At 43.1% G+C, this 12,602-nt stretch overlaps 1 long non-coding RNA gene across 36 annotated transcripts in view; it reads right to left on the reverse strand.

The window, feature by feature from the left end:
* Positions 1-12,602, reverse strand: part of LOC128347891 (uncharacterized) — a 44,786-nt gene that overhangs the window by 7,839 nt on the left and 24,345 nt on the right. For 18 of the 36 annotated variants that reach the window (XR_008317798.1, XR_008317799.1, XR_008317801.1 and 15 more), the window contains 3 exons: positions 10,110-10,205; positions 9,698-9,739; positions 7,212-7,322 (listed from right to left, as the gene is read on the reverse strand). This is a non-coding gene — a long non-coding RNA (uncharacterized LOC128347891). Of the gene's footprint in view, positions 1-7,211; positions 7,323-9,697; positions 9,740-10,109; positions 10,206-11,227; positions 11,304-12,524; positions 12,570-12,602 lie in introns of all 36 variants that reach the window. The other 18 variants (XR_008317796.1, XR_008317823.1, XR_008317820.1 and 15 more) reach the window with 11 other exon arrangements.

A 12,602-nucleotide genomic window follows, 5' to 3' on the forward strand; every position in this document is an offset into this window, starting at 1 on the left:
GGGCCAACCCCTGTCTTGACACTGGTTACCCCTTGAGCCTCCCCTTATGTACCACAAATAACTTGTTTGTTTTTATTTATGTTTCTTGTTGTATCCAGATAATACAGCAACGTGTTGCGCACGTCCAAGGAATGCATGGACTTTTCCAGTGCCATCTCAGGGTTTTTGGAAAAGGTTGGTAATACTATAGCCTCATTTAAGAGGAATTCTGTTAATATATTTAGTCTGAACTGTGGATCCATCCACATTAACACTGAATGTGGATAAAACTAAGTGTATGGTTGGTCCACTCTTAGTGCCACCAATTCACTATTCACTCACCCATCTTGTCATAGTAATTTCAGTTAAAAACACCATTTTAAAAGTTTTCATTTGCAATGTCACCTCCCCTAATGGTTCAAACGGACTTTCAGTTAGCATAGACAATAGTAGTGACAAACTCCATTGCTCCATTTGCCTTTTAAAAGGTGGGTACAAGTTGTTCAAGCTCTTTAGGAATTTCTTGCACTCCAGGTGGGAGAATACTGTTGTACCATCCCATCCTGGCTCAATAGATCTGGATGATGTTGGCATTTGTGCTATACCCTGTTTGAGTGCCTTAGCAATGGTGCAAAACACAGCAGCCTGGGCCACCATGGGGTCACTAGTATCCCCCAGTGCCATCCCTCAGCATTCGTGTCAGGACTAGAAATATTAGCGGCTGTGGTGGGAATAGGTAGAATAGGCCCTTGGTCCACACATACTGGAAAGCATTGCCCAATGATCCCCTGCCGTGTCCTGCACATGAGCAGTATCTGACATTTTTTGTTGGCAGCAGTCGCAAACAAGTCTATTGTTGGCTAACTCAATTTATTGAAGACCATTTTTAAATATGCACTGCTCAATTCCCATTCGTGGTGGGAATTGAGCAGTGCATATTCTAAAATGGTCTTCAACAAATACTATTTTGTGGTCTTTAGAAGCATGTGACTGGGCTCGTCCACCTGCACATTGTCCTCTCCCTTTATGTGCATCGCCAACAGGTGTATGTTCTGATTCACACACCATTCCCAGAACTGTTGGCTCAGCAGACAAAGGGAGAGAGAAACCATGCCTCCCTGTATTGTCTAGAAGGACCTGCACTACTCTTCCTTGTAGGAGTGGTCTGAATGCTTTCAATGCCGAAATCGCTAAGAGCTCGAGGTAATTTATATGCATTCATCCTTGGTGCTTCATCCACTGACCCTGCACTTGATGGCTTCCACAATGTATGCCCCATCCCCACAGAGAAGCATCCATTGTCACCCATTGTGTGGGAATCTTGGGTTCAAACGGCATTCTGGATTGCAGATGTGTGCGCGCTGTCCACCAACCCAGTGCATCTATCACTCTTCGAGGCAGAGTGAGTAACTTTTGTTGGCTGTCCTGGTTGGGATGGAAATTTCTTAGATTCCACATCTGCAAGGTCCGCATCTGCAGCCTTGTATAGCACAGTGTGGCATTGCAGGACGCCATCAACCCAAACAGCCTCTGAATCACTTTTGCTGGTTGCTGAGGTATTAAGGTGATCTGGTGTATTAGGTCTTTGATTTGCTGATATCTGTCCAATGGCAAGTAAGTTCTCTTTGACTGCATATCTAGCTCCACATCTATGTAACTTATCCATTTCTGTGGTGCTAAGTGTGACTTCTTCCAGCTGACCTTGATGTCTAGGTTCTCCAACAGACGTAGTACAAACTGGATTTGCGAAAGTAACTTTTCTTTGTTGCTGACCATAAGCCAGTCTAAATATAGAAAGATGACTATGCTCTCCGTTCTTAAGTATGCCACCATGACCGCCATCACCTTTATGATGGTGCTGTTGACAAGTCAAATGGCAGAGCCGTATATTGGTATGCTGTATAACCCACTGTAAATCTTAGATACTTGCAATGAGTCTCCCGTATTCCCACATGGAAATACGCATCCTCCAAGTCTAGTGCAGCCGCCTATTCGTCTTTGCCTAGAAAATGCAGAATTCCCTGCAACATTGTCATCCTGAATTTGCGTGTCTGAATATACACATTGAGCTCCCTCAAATCCATTATAGCCCGCATTCCCCCATCTCTCTTGGGAATTTGGAAATATCGGGAGTAAAAACCAGTCAACCTCTCCATCCACCGCACTGGCACAATAACCTGTTTCTGCAGTAACACTTGTATTTCTTCCAGAAGCACTGGAGTTGGTTTCATATACTTCACCCCCTGAAAAGGAGGCAAACTTTTGGACTCCATTGCGTAACCAGACCTTATAATCTTTAGAACCCACTGGTCTGCTGTTATGTGGTGCCATGCTTACGCATGACTTGCCAGCTTGATGGATTTGCTGACAACCACAAGCTGATGTGTGCCTTAGGTGATGTTACTTGTGTTACTTGTTGCGCTTGCAGAGGATGGATCAGTCCATCAAAGAGTCTGCTTGTTCTGATCTCTATTTGGTTTAGTGTTCTGGCCCTTTTGCCATTGTCCAAAGGTCTTATTTCTTTGATTGCAGCCTGTATTGCCTTCTAAAACCTCTTCTCTCCTGCTGCTTGTACAGCCAAATTATACAATTACGGGCTGATGCTGCATTCATGTGTGTCGATGCCATAAATGTCTTTGCCATATATTTAGGTTTTCCCCATGTTTCCATTGTTGCATCAGTGATTTCTGCAAAGAGTCCTTTTTCATCGTAAGGCAAATGTTCCACCCTGTCACGCATTTCCCGTTGCAAATTAGTAGAATGTAGCCAAGAATGGTGATGCAGAGTTACCGCAGTTGTCATGGCTCTTGATTCAATCTCTGCTAAATGTTTAAAAGTGCCGAGTAGTTGTCTAGTCACAGCTGTTATCTTCTCATATGTTTGTGAGAACTTGTCTTAGAATTCTTTGGGGGTCATTGTGGTGGAATCCTGGAAAAGCACATCCCATAAATGATGTCCATATCTGGCTAGGCAGCCGGAAGCTGGAAGTGGCATATATTTTCCTCTCTAATACATCTATTTTTCTCCCCTCCTTTTCTGCAGTAGTAGTATGTTGCTCTCCCCCCTTCGAAGAGTCTGTGCACTCCACAACTAAAGAGTTTGGCACAGGGTGGCACATTAGGTAAGTGTTGTCCTCTTCCTGTATTCTATACAATCCTAATTTTCTCAACATTGGCATTGATGTTTGTAGCACCTCCCATGCCAACTGAGCTGCCTTCGTAATAGCAGGTAGCATAGGAAGCGCCACTTGGTGCAATACCTTTGCCTTAGCCATCATATTGTAGACTGAGTCCTTTTGATCTACCTCAGGTTGTTTCAACTCTAAACCCAGAGCTTCAGCCATTTCTCTTACTGTATTTGTGCATGATAGGCCTTTAGCTCCTCTGAGGGCAACAATGAAGTTTTAGGAGGCACTTCTGCTGGGGGTTCAGGATCATCATTTCCTCCGTAATCCATTTCAGAGGAATCTGTGGTGTATTCATCATCATCCTCGTCCTTGGAGGTAATACAGGGAGTGTTTTCTTCCTGGCCACCTTCTTAGGCTGCACTGGTATCTGTGGTTGTGCTCGTTGGGCTGGCAGTGCCAGGGGAGATGAAGTTTTGCAAGCCGTAGATGTTACTGTAGGTACTGTATTTGGCTCTCTGTTTGGTGCTGGAGGTGCACATAGTGCCACGTGCTGCACGTTGTGCAAAGCTTCTTGTTCTACTTTCCACATTTGATATTCTGCATAATCTGCAGAGTGTGTCTAAATCCCCAACTACATGTGATTTGGCCACATTGAGCACCTCCTGATATATTGGAGGATGTCAGACCCTGTGTGGCTGCATACTGCACCAGTGATTTCCATGGGGCATAGCCTGCACCTGGTCATGCAAAAACAGAAATGTGTTCTGACACCCCTGCGTGTCTCAATGGTGACATTAGCTGTATTGGGTTTGTAATCATAGACATAAGTCGTACAGGGTTCATTGTCGAAGGATGTGCTCTTATTGGCGACATTGACAGTGTTTTTGGTACTGAGAATGTTCCCTCATTGGCGTCGTACTCAATATCGAGGCCTCCACTAATGAGCCCCTGGAAAGTTGAGCCTGATGGTGTGCTGTTTGAGGATTTTAAGATAGCAAGCAGTGATGTTGCCGTCTTGAGGTCCAAGGCAACATCTTCTTCCTCTGCTGCTTCCTCTCCAAAGTCCTCATAATCCGCTGCAGCATTACTGCCGACGGTGATAGTATTGGAGTTCGCACCGGAGACAGTTCTATCGGCTTTCATCATTCCATTTCTCTTGTCTTGGGCAGCAACTGTTCTTCCAGCACTGAAGACAACACCATCTTCAATGCAGTGGTTATCTTCCTCATGGCTGTCGACGCCATAGCCGCTCCGCTTGACACTGATGTCTAGATTTCTCAGTCCACATCAACAGTTTGTGCAGTTTGCACCACTGTCAGAGAGGTGTACTCCTCCTGGAGTCTGACTTTTTGTTCCATTTTCTAGGAGAGGAATCCTCCTCCTCCACAGAAGAATGCCTGTGCTTCCTGTGTCAGTGGTGTTTCTTCACCACCGTCTCTGGCCGTTTGGTCCTGCTCCTTGGTGGCTTTAGGTTGTGTTCTTGCAGGTTCCACAGAAGGAGCTTCCTCCAAGCATGGTACTGTACTCAACAACGGCCTCAATGTCGAAGGGTACGCTGGTCTTGGTGTCAGTTGCTGAAGGGCCTCATTATATAAGACTGCCCGTAAATGAAGTCCTTGGTTCTTCAGGGTTTGTTTTGAGAACGAGCAACTTATTTTGCATGTTACCTGGTTGTGCTGCTCCCCTAAGCAAAATAAGCACGTGTCATGGCTATCTGTTGTTGGTAGCTTTGCCCGGCATTCTGTGCAGTGTTTGAAAGTTGTTTTTTCTGCTGGCTTTGACGCCATTGAGGAGTTTTGTCTCTTGAATTTTTTTTTGCTTTCTTTCCTTTCTGTTGGGCTATAGATTAGTTGTTAAGCAGTCCTTTGGTCGTTAGCAGTAGTTCCAATCTGCATGCTACCGGACAAATCCGGGGCACACTCAGGTTTTTTTTCTCCTTGTTTAAGTTGTTCAGAGTTTTGTTATCCTTATTCAGTCCTGTAGTCCTGCACTTGGTGTATTTATTAACACCAAGAAGATAGGTTTCAGAGGCGTAGATGCATAGGCGGTCTAATAGAAACTGAGCAAGAACATGCCCCAACTGCCAAAAATAACGGAGGCATGGAGCACGTGCAGGGCAGTTAGAGGCATAGCAAGGAGCTAGTCAATCTATCCGTGAGTTTCCCATGCAGGTACAGAACCCATTCATTATGAATGCAACAGATCACGATCCAGATCAACAAGTAACTTTTCTAACTATTTATGTATCAAAGTACACATGTATTCCAGCCAAATAGCACAATATATTGCCTATTTTTAAATAACTGGCAACTGTTTCGTCCATGCAAGACAAAAATTAGCAAAACCTTTAAAAGCAGGGTGAGGTGGGGGTGGATGGTAAGAAAATATAAAACAAGTCCAAAATGTTGCAATAAAAGCAGTAAGAGGTCCCAGAACCCAGTCTCCCTGCTATGTAAGTGCTCCTTTTTACATCACAACTTGGTTGGTGGTTCATAAAATATGGACTGGAAATGAAGATCTACCTTGCAGTCTGCCAATATACATACATGTCCCCAAACCAAATACTGCCACTTAAGCCAAACAAGCATTCAGTGCACTACAAGAAAGTAAAAAAGAAAACAGTACTTTCTATGACACCAGACACAATCCAGACAAAACTTTGTGCGATATTAGCCATAACTGGTTCCCAATTTTTTAAAAGCAAAGGTTCTAACAGATGTTTAAAATACACTTTTCAAAAAGTTTGCAGTAATCATGTGTTCAGCTCCAATGATTTGCAAAATAATGTATGTTAAACAGCTTCTTTTTTTAGAAATGGTAAGAAGCATAAAAATAATTGAACGATGACATTGTTAAACTAAAACATTCATTTCAGAATGTTAAAATGATACAAGTTCTTCTAATACTGTGTATGGAAAGAACTGTTCATTTAGAATGGCCTATTGGGGATTTTTATTTTAATCCAGTTGCTGAAGGATTAAGAAAATAAGTGGTTTTCACAAAAGCAGAAACCGTTTAAGCATACACAAAATTTGCATATTTGGTAGCCTCAAAAATTTTACATCACCTAGTTAATGGGAGTAGGAAAGCACCACATATTAGCTTTACTGCTAAATGGAGAGTGAATATGAAATTCAAAGAACGCACAATTTCATTATTGTGATCAAGTATTTCCAGCAAAACAGATTTGTGAAAATGTACTGCATATTTCTGTTCTGTTGCAAAGACTGGCTTCCCAGAGGAATCGGGAAGTACCTCCTAGTCTAGCCCCTCTCAGTCTACCATTTCTTCTATCTAGATCCTGCCTCCTGGATAGAAAGAACTCAGTATCTGGACCACTGGCTGGCACCAAGCAGAGAGAACAGTTTATTAGAACTAGTAATCTCTTCAAACAGTTCCTCTGAAGCAGGAGGCTTTATAGACACAAACATACACACTCCCACATAATACTAAAAGAGAGAAAGTCTTTGGATAAAACACAATGGGCTATGCACACGCACAGGCAAATCCAGGCTAAGGAAGCCCAGCCTGGTTTTGCCAGTGTGTGTGAACTGCCAGGAGCTGCACAGCTCCCGGCAGCAGCAAACCCACTTAGGGAGCCCACCACTTAGCCTGGGTTTGGGGCATGAGGGTGCTCTTAACCCACACTAACTGCTCATGTGTCAGTGCCTCACGGCTTGGTGTGGCACCTACATGCAAGTAGCCTCCAGGCCAGTGCAGAGTGGATCCCTATAATGCACCACAATCTCGTGCAGTGCATTATAGGAATTCCAGGGACCTCCAACCATCCACTCTGCAGGCACTAGCCGGCAATTGTCTGGACGAGCAATCCATCACCCAGGAAGGAGCCCTTGATTGTCTGCTGGGGAGGTAAGGATTTTAAGACTTCTTCACCTGCAGATCAGAGCCCTTTCACACTGATCATGAGAAAGGGCTCAATATCTTCCAGGTCAAGCAGGATATTCTGTGCATGGGTGGGGAAATCAGGAAGTGGGCAGAAAACCTAGACACACTCTTAAGACCATTGAACATAGGAGAGTGGGGAGCAACTATTATGTATACAGGTACTAGGATGCAAGACAGTTCATTTTAACTATTTACTTACCAGCCTCCTGGCAGTTGCACATCTCTGGCCTGCTGTCCCCACGGCCGCAAAGAAAGCAGATGGGATGACTAGATTATGGTCTGCATCTTCAAATACAGCAAGGAATTGAGCCTAAGTAGATAAATGGCAGATCAGAAGCAATTTGATGACAACCCTAACGAGCAGTTTGAAAAGTCAATCAAGGAGCATTAAGGAATACAGAAAGTGACAAGAGTTTTGATTCTAAATATATCAGATGGCATTTGTAGCCAAGAGCTAGACATCTGCTAAGGTCACTAGGCACAGAGTTTGTAAAGCAACAAAACTTTTGTTTTGAACCAAGGGAAGACATCCAGCTGCCTGAAGAGCTGCAAGACAAGTATATAATACAGTGCAGTTGTACACAAAGAGAAACTCTGCACTATGCAGTTTATTCACACAAAAAGAGCACCTCTAGTTTAAAATTAGTCTGGTCACGAACAATACAGTGAACAACAAAAGACTTCATAAAGAGTTAACAGAAGCCCTATTCAGTCATTATGTGGAACACTTGTACAAGCACACAGTGTACAAGGGTACAAGTCTGTACACAGGTAGAGTTATTCACACTTTATGTTGAACACAGTTTCAGCAATATGCTTCCTATGTGTACCAAGCATTTGGAGGGACTATACTCAGGTTCACTTTTGGAATGAAAGCAAGTACAGTCATTCACACAAAAAACAAGTATACAGAACATTACAGGATGTGTGGTTTGCCCGCACATACCACAAGACCAACTCCTAAAGCATTCCTGGCACAAATTTAAAGCACTTCTTCATTTATTGTTAAATTTATATACTGCCTTTCATTAAAGCAATCCCAAGGCGGTTTACAGCAAAAATTTAAACACAAGATGGTAAAAAAGACACAGTTAAAATATTAAGTGAAAAAGAATAACAATAATAAAAATATTAAACAAATCTGATTAAAAATTTAAAACAAAAGCATAAAGGCAATACAGACTATAAAGAACAGCAGCAGAGAATCAAATAAATGCCTGGGCAAAAAGCCAAGATTTTACACTTTTTCTAAAAGCTGCGATGGGGACCGAGCAGTCTGGGGGCAGCAACAGAGAAGGCCCTGCCTGTCCCGTGTGCATGACAGCCAAGCCTCCCTCATTGTCGGCACCCGGAGCAGAGCCCCCTCAGATGACCTCGTTGAGCGGGCAGCAACCCTTGAGAGCAGGCGGTCCCTCAGATATCCAGGGCCAAAGTTGATAAGGGCTTTAAATGTCAAAACCAGCACCTTGAATTGGACCCGGAAGCAAACTGGTAGCCAGGGCAGCTCTTTCAAAATGGGTGTGATGTGCTCCCACCAGGCAGCTCCAGATAAAACCCTAGCTGCCGCATTTTGCACTAGCTGCAGTTTCTGGATATTCTCCAAGGGCAGCCCCATGCAGAGAGCATTACAGTAATCCAGCCTTGACGTGACTAAGGCATGGGTAACCATGGCCAGATCTGCCTTCTCGAGAAAGGGACGTAGCTGGCGCACTAGCCAAAGGCGTGCAAAGGCACCCCTGGCCACCGCCTCCACCTGAGCTTACAGAAGCAGAGCTGGGTCCAGTAGTACCCCCAAGCTGCGTACTTGCTCCTTCAAGGGGAGTGCAACCCCATCCAGAACCGGTAAAATCTCCTCATCCCGATTGGCTCTCCTACTGACCAACATTACCTCCGTCTTGTCTGGATCCAATTTCAGTTTATTAGCCCACATCCAACCCATTACGGCCTCCAGCCCCCAATTCAGGACATCCACCGCCTCCCTAGGATCAGGTGACAAGGTGAAATAGAGCTGAGTGTCATCCGCATATTGCTGACAACTCAGTCCAAGTCCCCAGATGACTTCTCCCAGCGGTTTCATGTAGATGTTAAACAGCATGGGGGACAAGACCGATCCCTGTGAGACCCCACAGGCCAATGGCCACGGAGCCAACCAGTAGTCCCCCAGCACCACCTTCTGGACCCTCCCTCCAAGAAAGGACTGGAACCACTGCAACACAGTACCTCCGATTCCCATACTTCATCATTTATCCAGAGCTATAATAAATTATGTGGAGCAACAGGAGGCAACTTTCAGCCTCTATTCTACAAAGGTTGCATAAGAAATAGAATATATGGTAGAAGCCAGCTGGTGATCTTTCCAAGCATGGGGAAAGGAAAATGGTATTCTACTGAATTACTGGCAGGAAGATAGTAAGTAACATATGAAGTAATCAGAGGAATATTTGGAAGAATGAAAACGTAAAGATATTTAATATTTAGAATAAAAATCTTAAATACCCTATTAACACAAACATGAGAATCTCTAATGAAAACAATTTATGAGTTTTAGCCAACTGTTATAAGTGGATACTCTTCTGGGCAAAAACCTACTTATGTAGCAGGATTTGACTGACCTCATAATCCACTTAACCAAAGAAATGAACAGAATTAATTTCAGATTTAAGATATTTCAAAAGTATTAATTACCAATAAAAGCACTGTTTCCACCAAGCTCCAAGAGCCTCCACCCTGTAGAAACAAACAATCAATAAGACCTGTGTACAATACCCATGTTATAACTAGTACTGTGCCCATCTCAGTTCTCATAACAATATATTACTACAACCATGAAAAGGAAGGAAAAATCACAGTAAGTGAAAACAGGTTATCCTACAATTTGAAATAAAATGAGTGTTGCAAACATTTACAACTTGAGCTCAATGCTGAACATATTAGACACCATGGTCTACAACAAGTTTGTTCATGCCATTTTAAATCAATACTATAGGTATACATTTATAGACACTCATACACACCAACTTCCGTATGCCCTCAAACACCGCATCTCTAATTTTTAAGAGAAGCGAGGAGATATATTGGACTATCATATCTCACTTACCAAATTTCCTGGACCATCAGTGCTACCTGCTTGCCTACATTTGTGCTGCCAGTGAAGGACAGGAGATCAATTCTTTCATCCCTTGCCATTGCTGTACTACACATGAAAATGGAAAAATATTGTCAATTATAGAACAAGTAAACCTAGAATGTGTGTGTGTGGGGGGGCACCTGTTCAAGTGTACCAAATGGAAATTACACCTAGGTTGTTCAGATTGTCTGTTATTTCACAGCTGAATAAAAAACCTAGGTGGACAAGCATTTATCAGTCTGGAAATGAAATGTGGCCACGCAAAAATAAGACAGTGTTTTTTATATCTGGGGAACTCTAAATGTGCAGAAGTCTATTCATCTGTAAATTTAAAAAGGGAGGGAAAGAAAGAAAGCTTCCCTTCCACTGCCCATGGTTCTGTAAATTTCTAGGGTATTTTGTAGTGTTGAAGAAATAGAGATACAATAAGAAATTTCACTCTAGTAATTTGTATGGTCTAAAGAAACAGTTTAAGCCACCTAATGGCACAGTGGAGAAATGCTTGACTAACAAGCAAAAGGTTGCCAGTTCAAATCCCCGCTGATATGTTTCCCAGACTACGGGAAACACCTATATCGGGCAGCAGCGATATAGGAAGATGCTGAATGGCATCATCTTATACTGCACGGAAGGAGGCAATGGCAAACCGCTCCTGTGTTCTACCAAAGACAACCACAGGGCTCTGTGGGCACCAGGAGTCAAAATCGACTTGATGGGACACTTTTACCTTTAAAGAAACAACTTAGAGCTGACTGTGAGTCTATGGCTGAGGACAGCTTAGCCTTGCAAGGTTAAAAGTGTGTTAAAAGGGAGGAAACGGGGGCAAGAGAAGAAGGGAGCTGGCCTGGGGGCAGGCCCCTAGAGCTTACAAGAGGTAAACTTTACATATATTCATATTCAGATTTTGAGAACTGCCTTTCATGAATAGGGCCCAAGATGGTTTACAACAGGATAAACACAGCATAAGATATAAACATAAATTTTAAAAAAACAAGGTTAAAAAGTATTACTATGAAATGAACAGAAGACACCATTATTCCAGTTCCACCAATACGAATTTTACAAAAAATACAAAGTGTTGCCCCTACCCAATATCTGCACCACCACATCAGAGAACAGATGGCACCAGGCAATTTGTGATCTTCCAAGACCTGGGAAACTATTCTAGAAACAAGAGATTGATTAGCATCCATAATTTTCGTTTGGTTAAGAACAGAATATGCATGATACATGGCATGATTCTATTTTGATGTTTTCACCCCGGAAAACAACAACACAGAGGGAAGCACACCTATATTTGTGTTTAATCTCTTCTAAACAGTGGTAGCCAGTACGGGATCATTAACCCTTGTGTGGCAGCTGGTAGCAAACTGGATTGAGGAACTGGGCAAATGACCAGCCCTCACACAAAAGCTTAACGTCAGAGCCAGGCACAGCAAGGCCCCGCAAGAGGAGTAAGAATGAACCAAGGCTCCTTTACTGTTTCCCTAATCTGCCCATACCAGTCACCAGTGCTTCTGAAAAAGAACTATGTCAATGTGGCTTACTCTAGCTTTAAAAGTTGTGCCGTCAAGTCGGTGTCGACTCCTGGCGACCATAGAGCCCTTGTGGTTTTCTTTGGTAGAATACAGGAGGGGATTATCCTCTCCTGTGCAGTATGAGATTATGCCCTTCAGCATCTTCCTATATCGCTGCTGCCCGATATAGGTGTACTCTAGCTTTAGCGTAAGGCTATTAAAGACAAAACTTTAATACAAAATTGACTTTTCTAATATTTTTCCTGTATGAGTGTGACAGGAAATATTCAGTACATATTCACCATATAATAGTTTCTTTGAAAAGTATGCTGTCAATGACTCTTTTACGAGAGGGATGCTTCCAAGAATGGGCAGCAGTACTGATGCAGCACTTTCATTAGCCCTTATTTTGCTGACAGAGCTGATTAGCAGTTGCAAAATACATGGATTATATCTTGATCCAGTTTGTGTGTACTTCAAGTGATATGGGCACCACTTCTCAAAGATTCCGTCCCACATTGCTCTAGTAACATGTGAGATGTGGAAATACGTGGGATAGGCAGATCACATGGCAATGACTATAGCAGTTTCCCTACCCCAGCCTGAGCATGGGATGCAGCCACAGGGGAATTGTATAAAACGGGCACACACATAGAGCAAGTTCCCAAGTGAGGTAGGTGCACTGACATGGCAACTTTCCATGTGGTCCATCTCTCCCCCACCTGGTTTCCTCATTTCACATGTTACCAAAGGCATCTTGGGATGCACTCACAGGCAATAGGCACTTGTGACTTGAATATGAATTCAAGTCAAAGTCAAAAGAGGCAAGGAAAGGAATCAAGTGATACAAGTAAAGCTGAAAACTCACTTTGTAACTGCTATATTCATGAGAGAAGTTGTGGAAGCACCTTTCCTTTAAAGAAGAGAATAGTTTATTTCTGTTCCT

Source organism: Hemicordylus capensis, chromosome 2, assembly GCF_027244095.1.
Source record: "Hemicordylus capensis ecotype Gifberg chromosome 2, rHemCap1.1.pri, whole genome shotgun sequence".
In the NCBI taxonomy this organism is placed as follows: Eukaryota; Metazoa; Chordata; class Lepidosauria; order Squamata; family Cordylidae; genus Hemicordylus; species Hemicordylus capensis.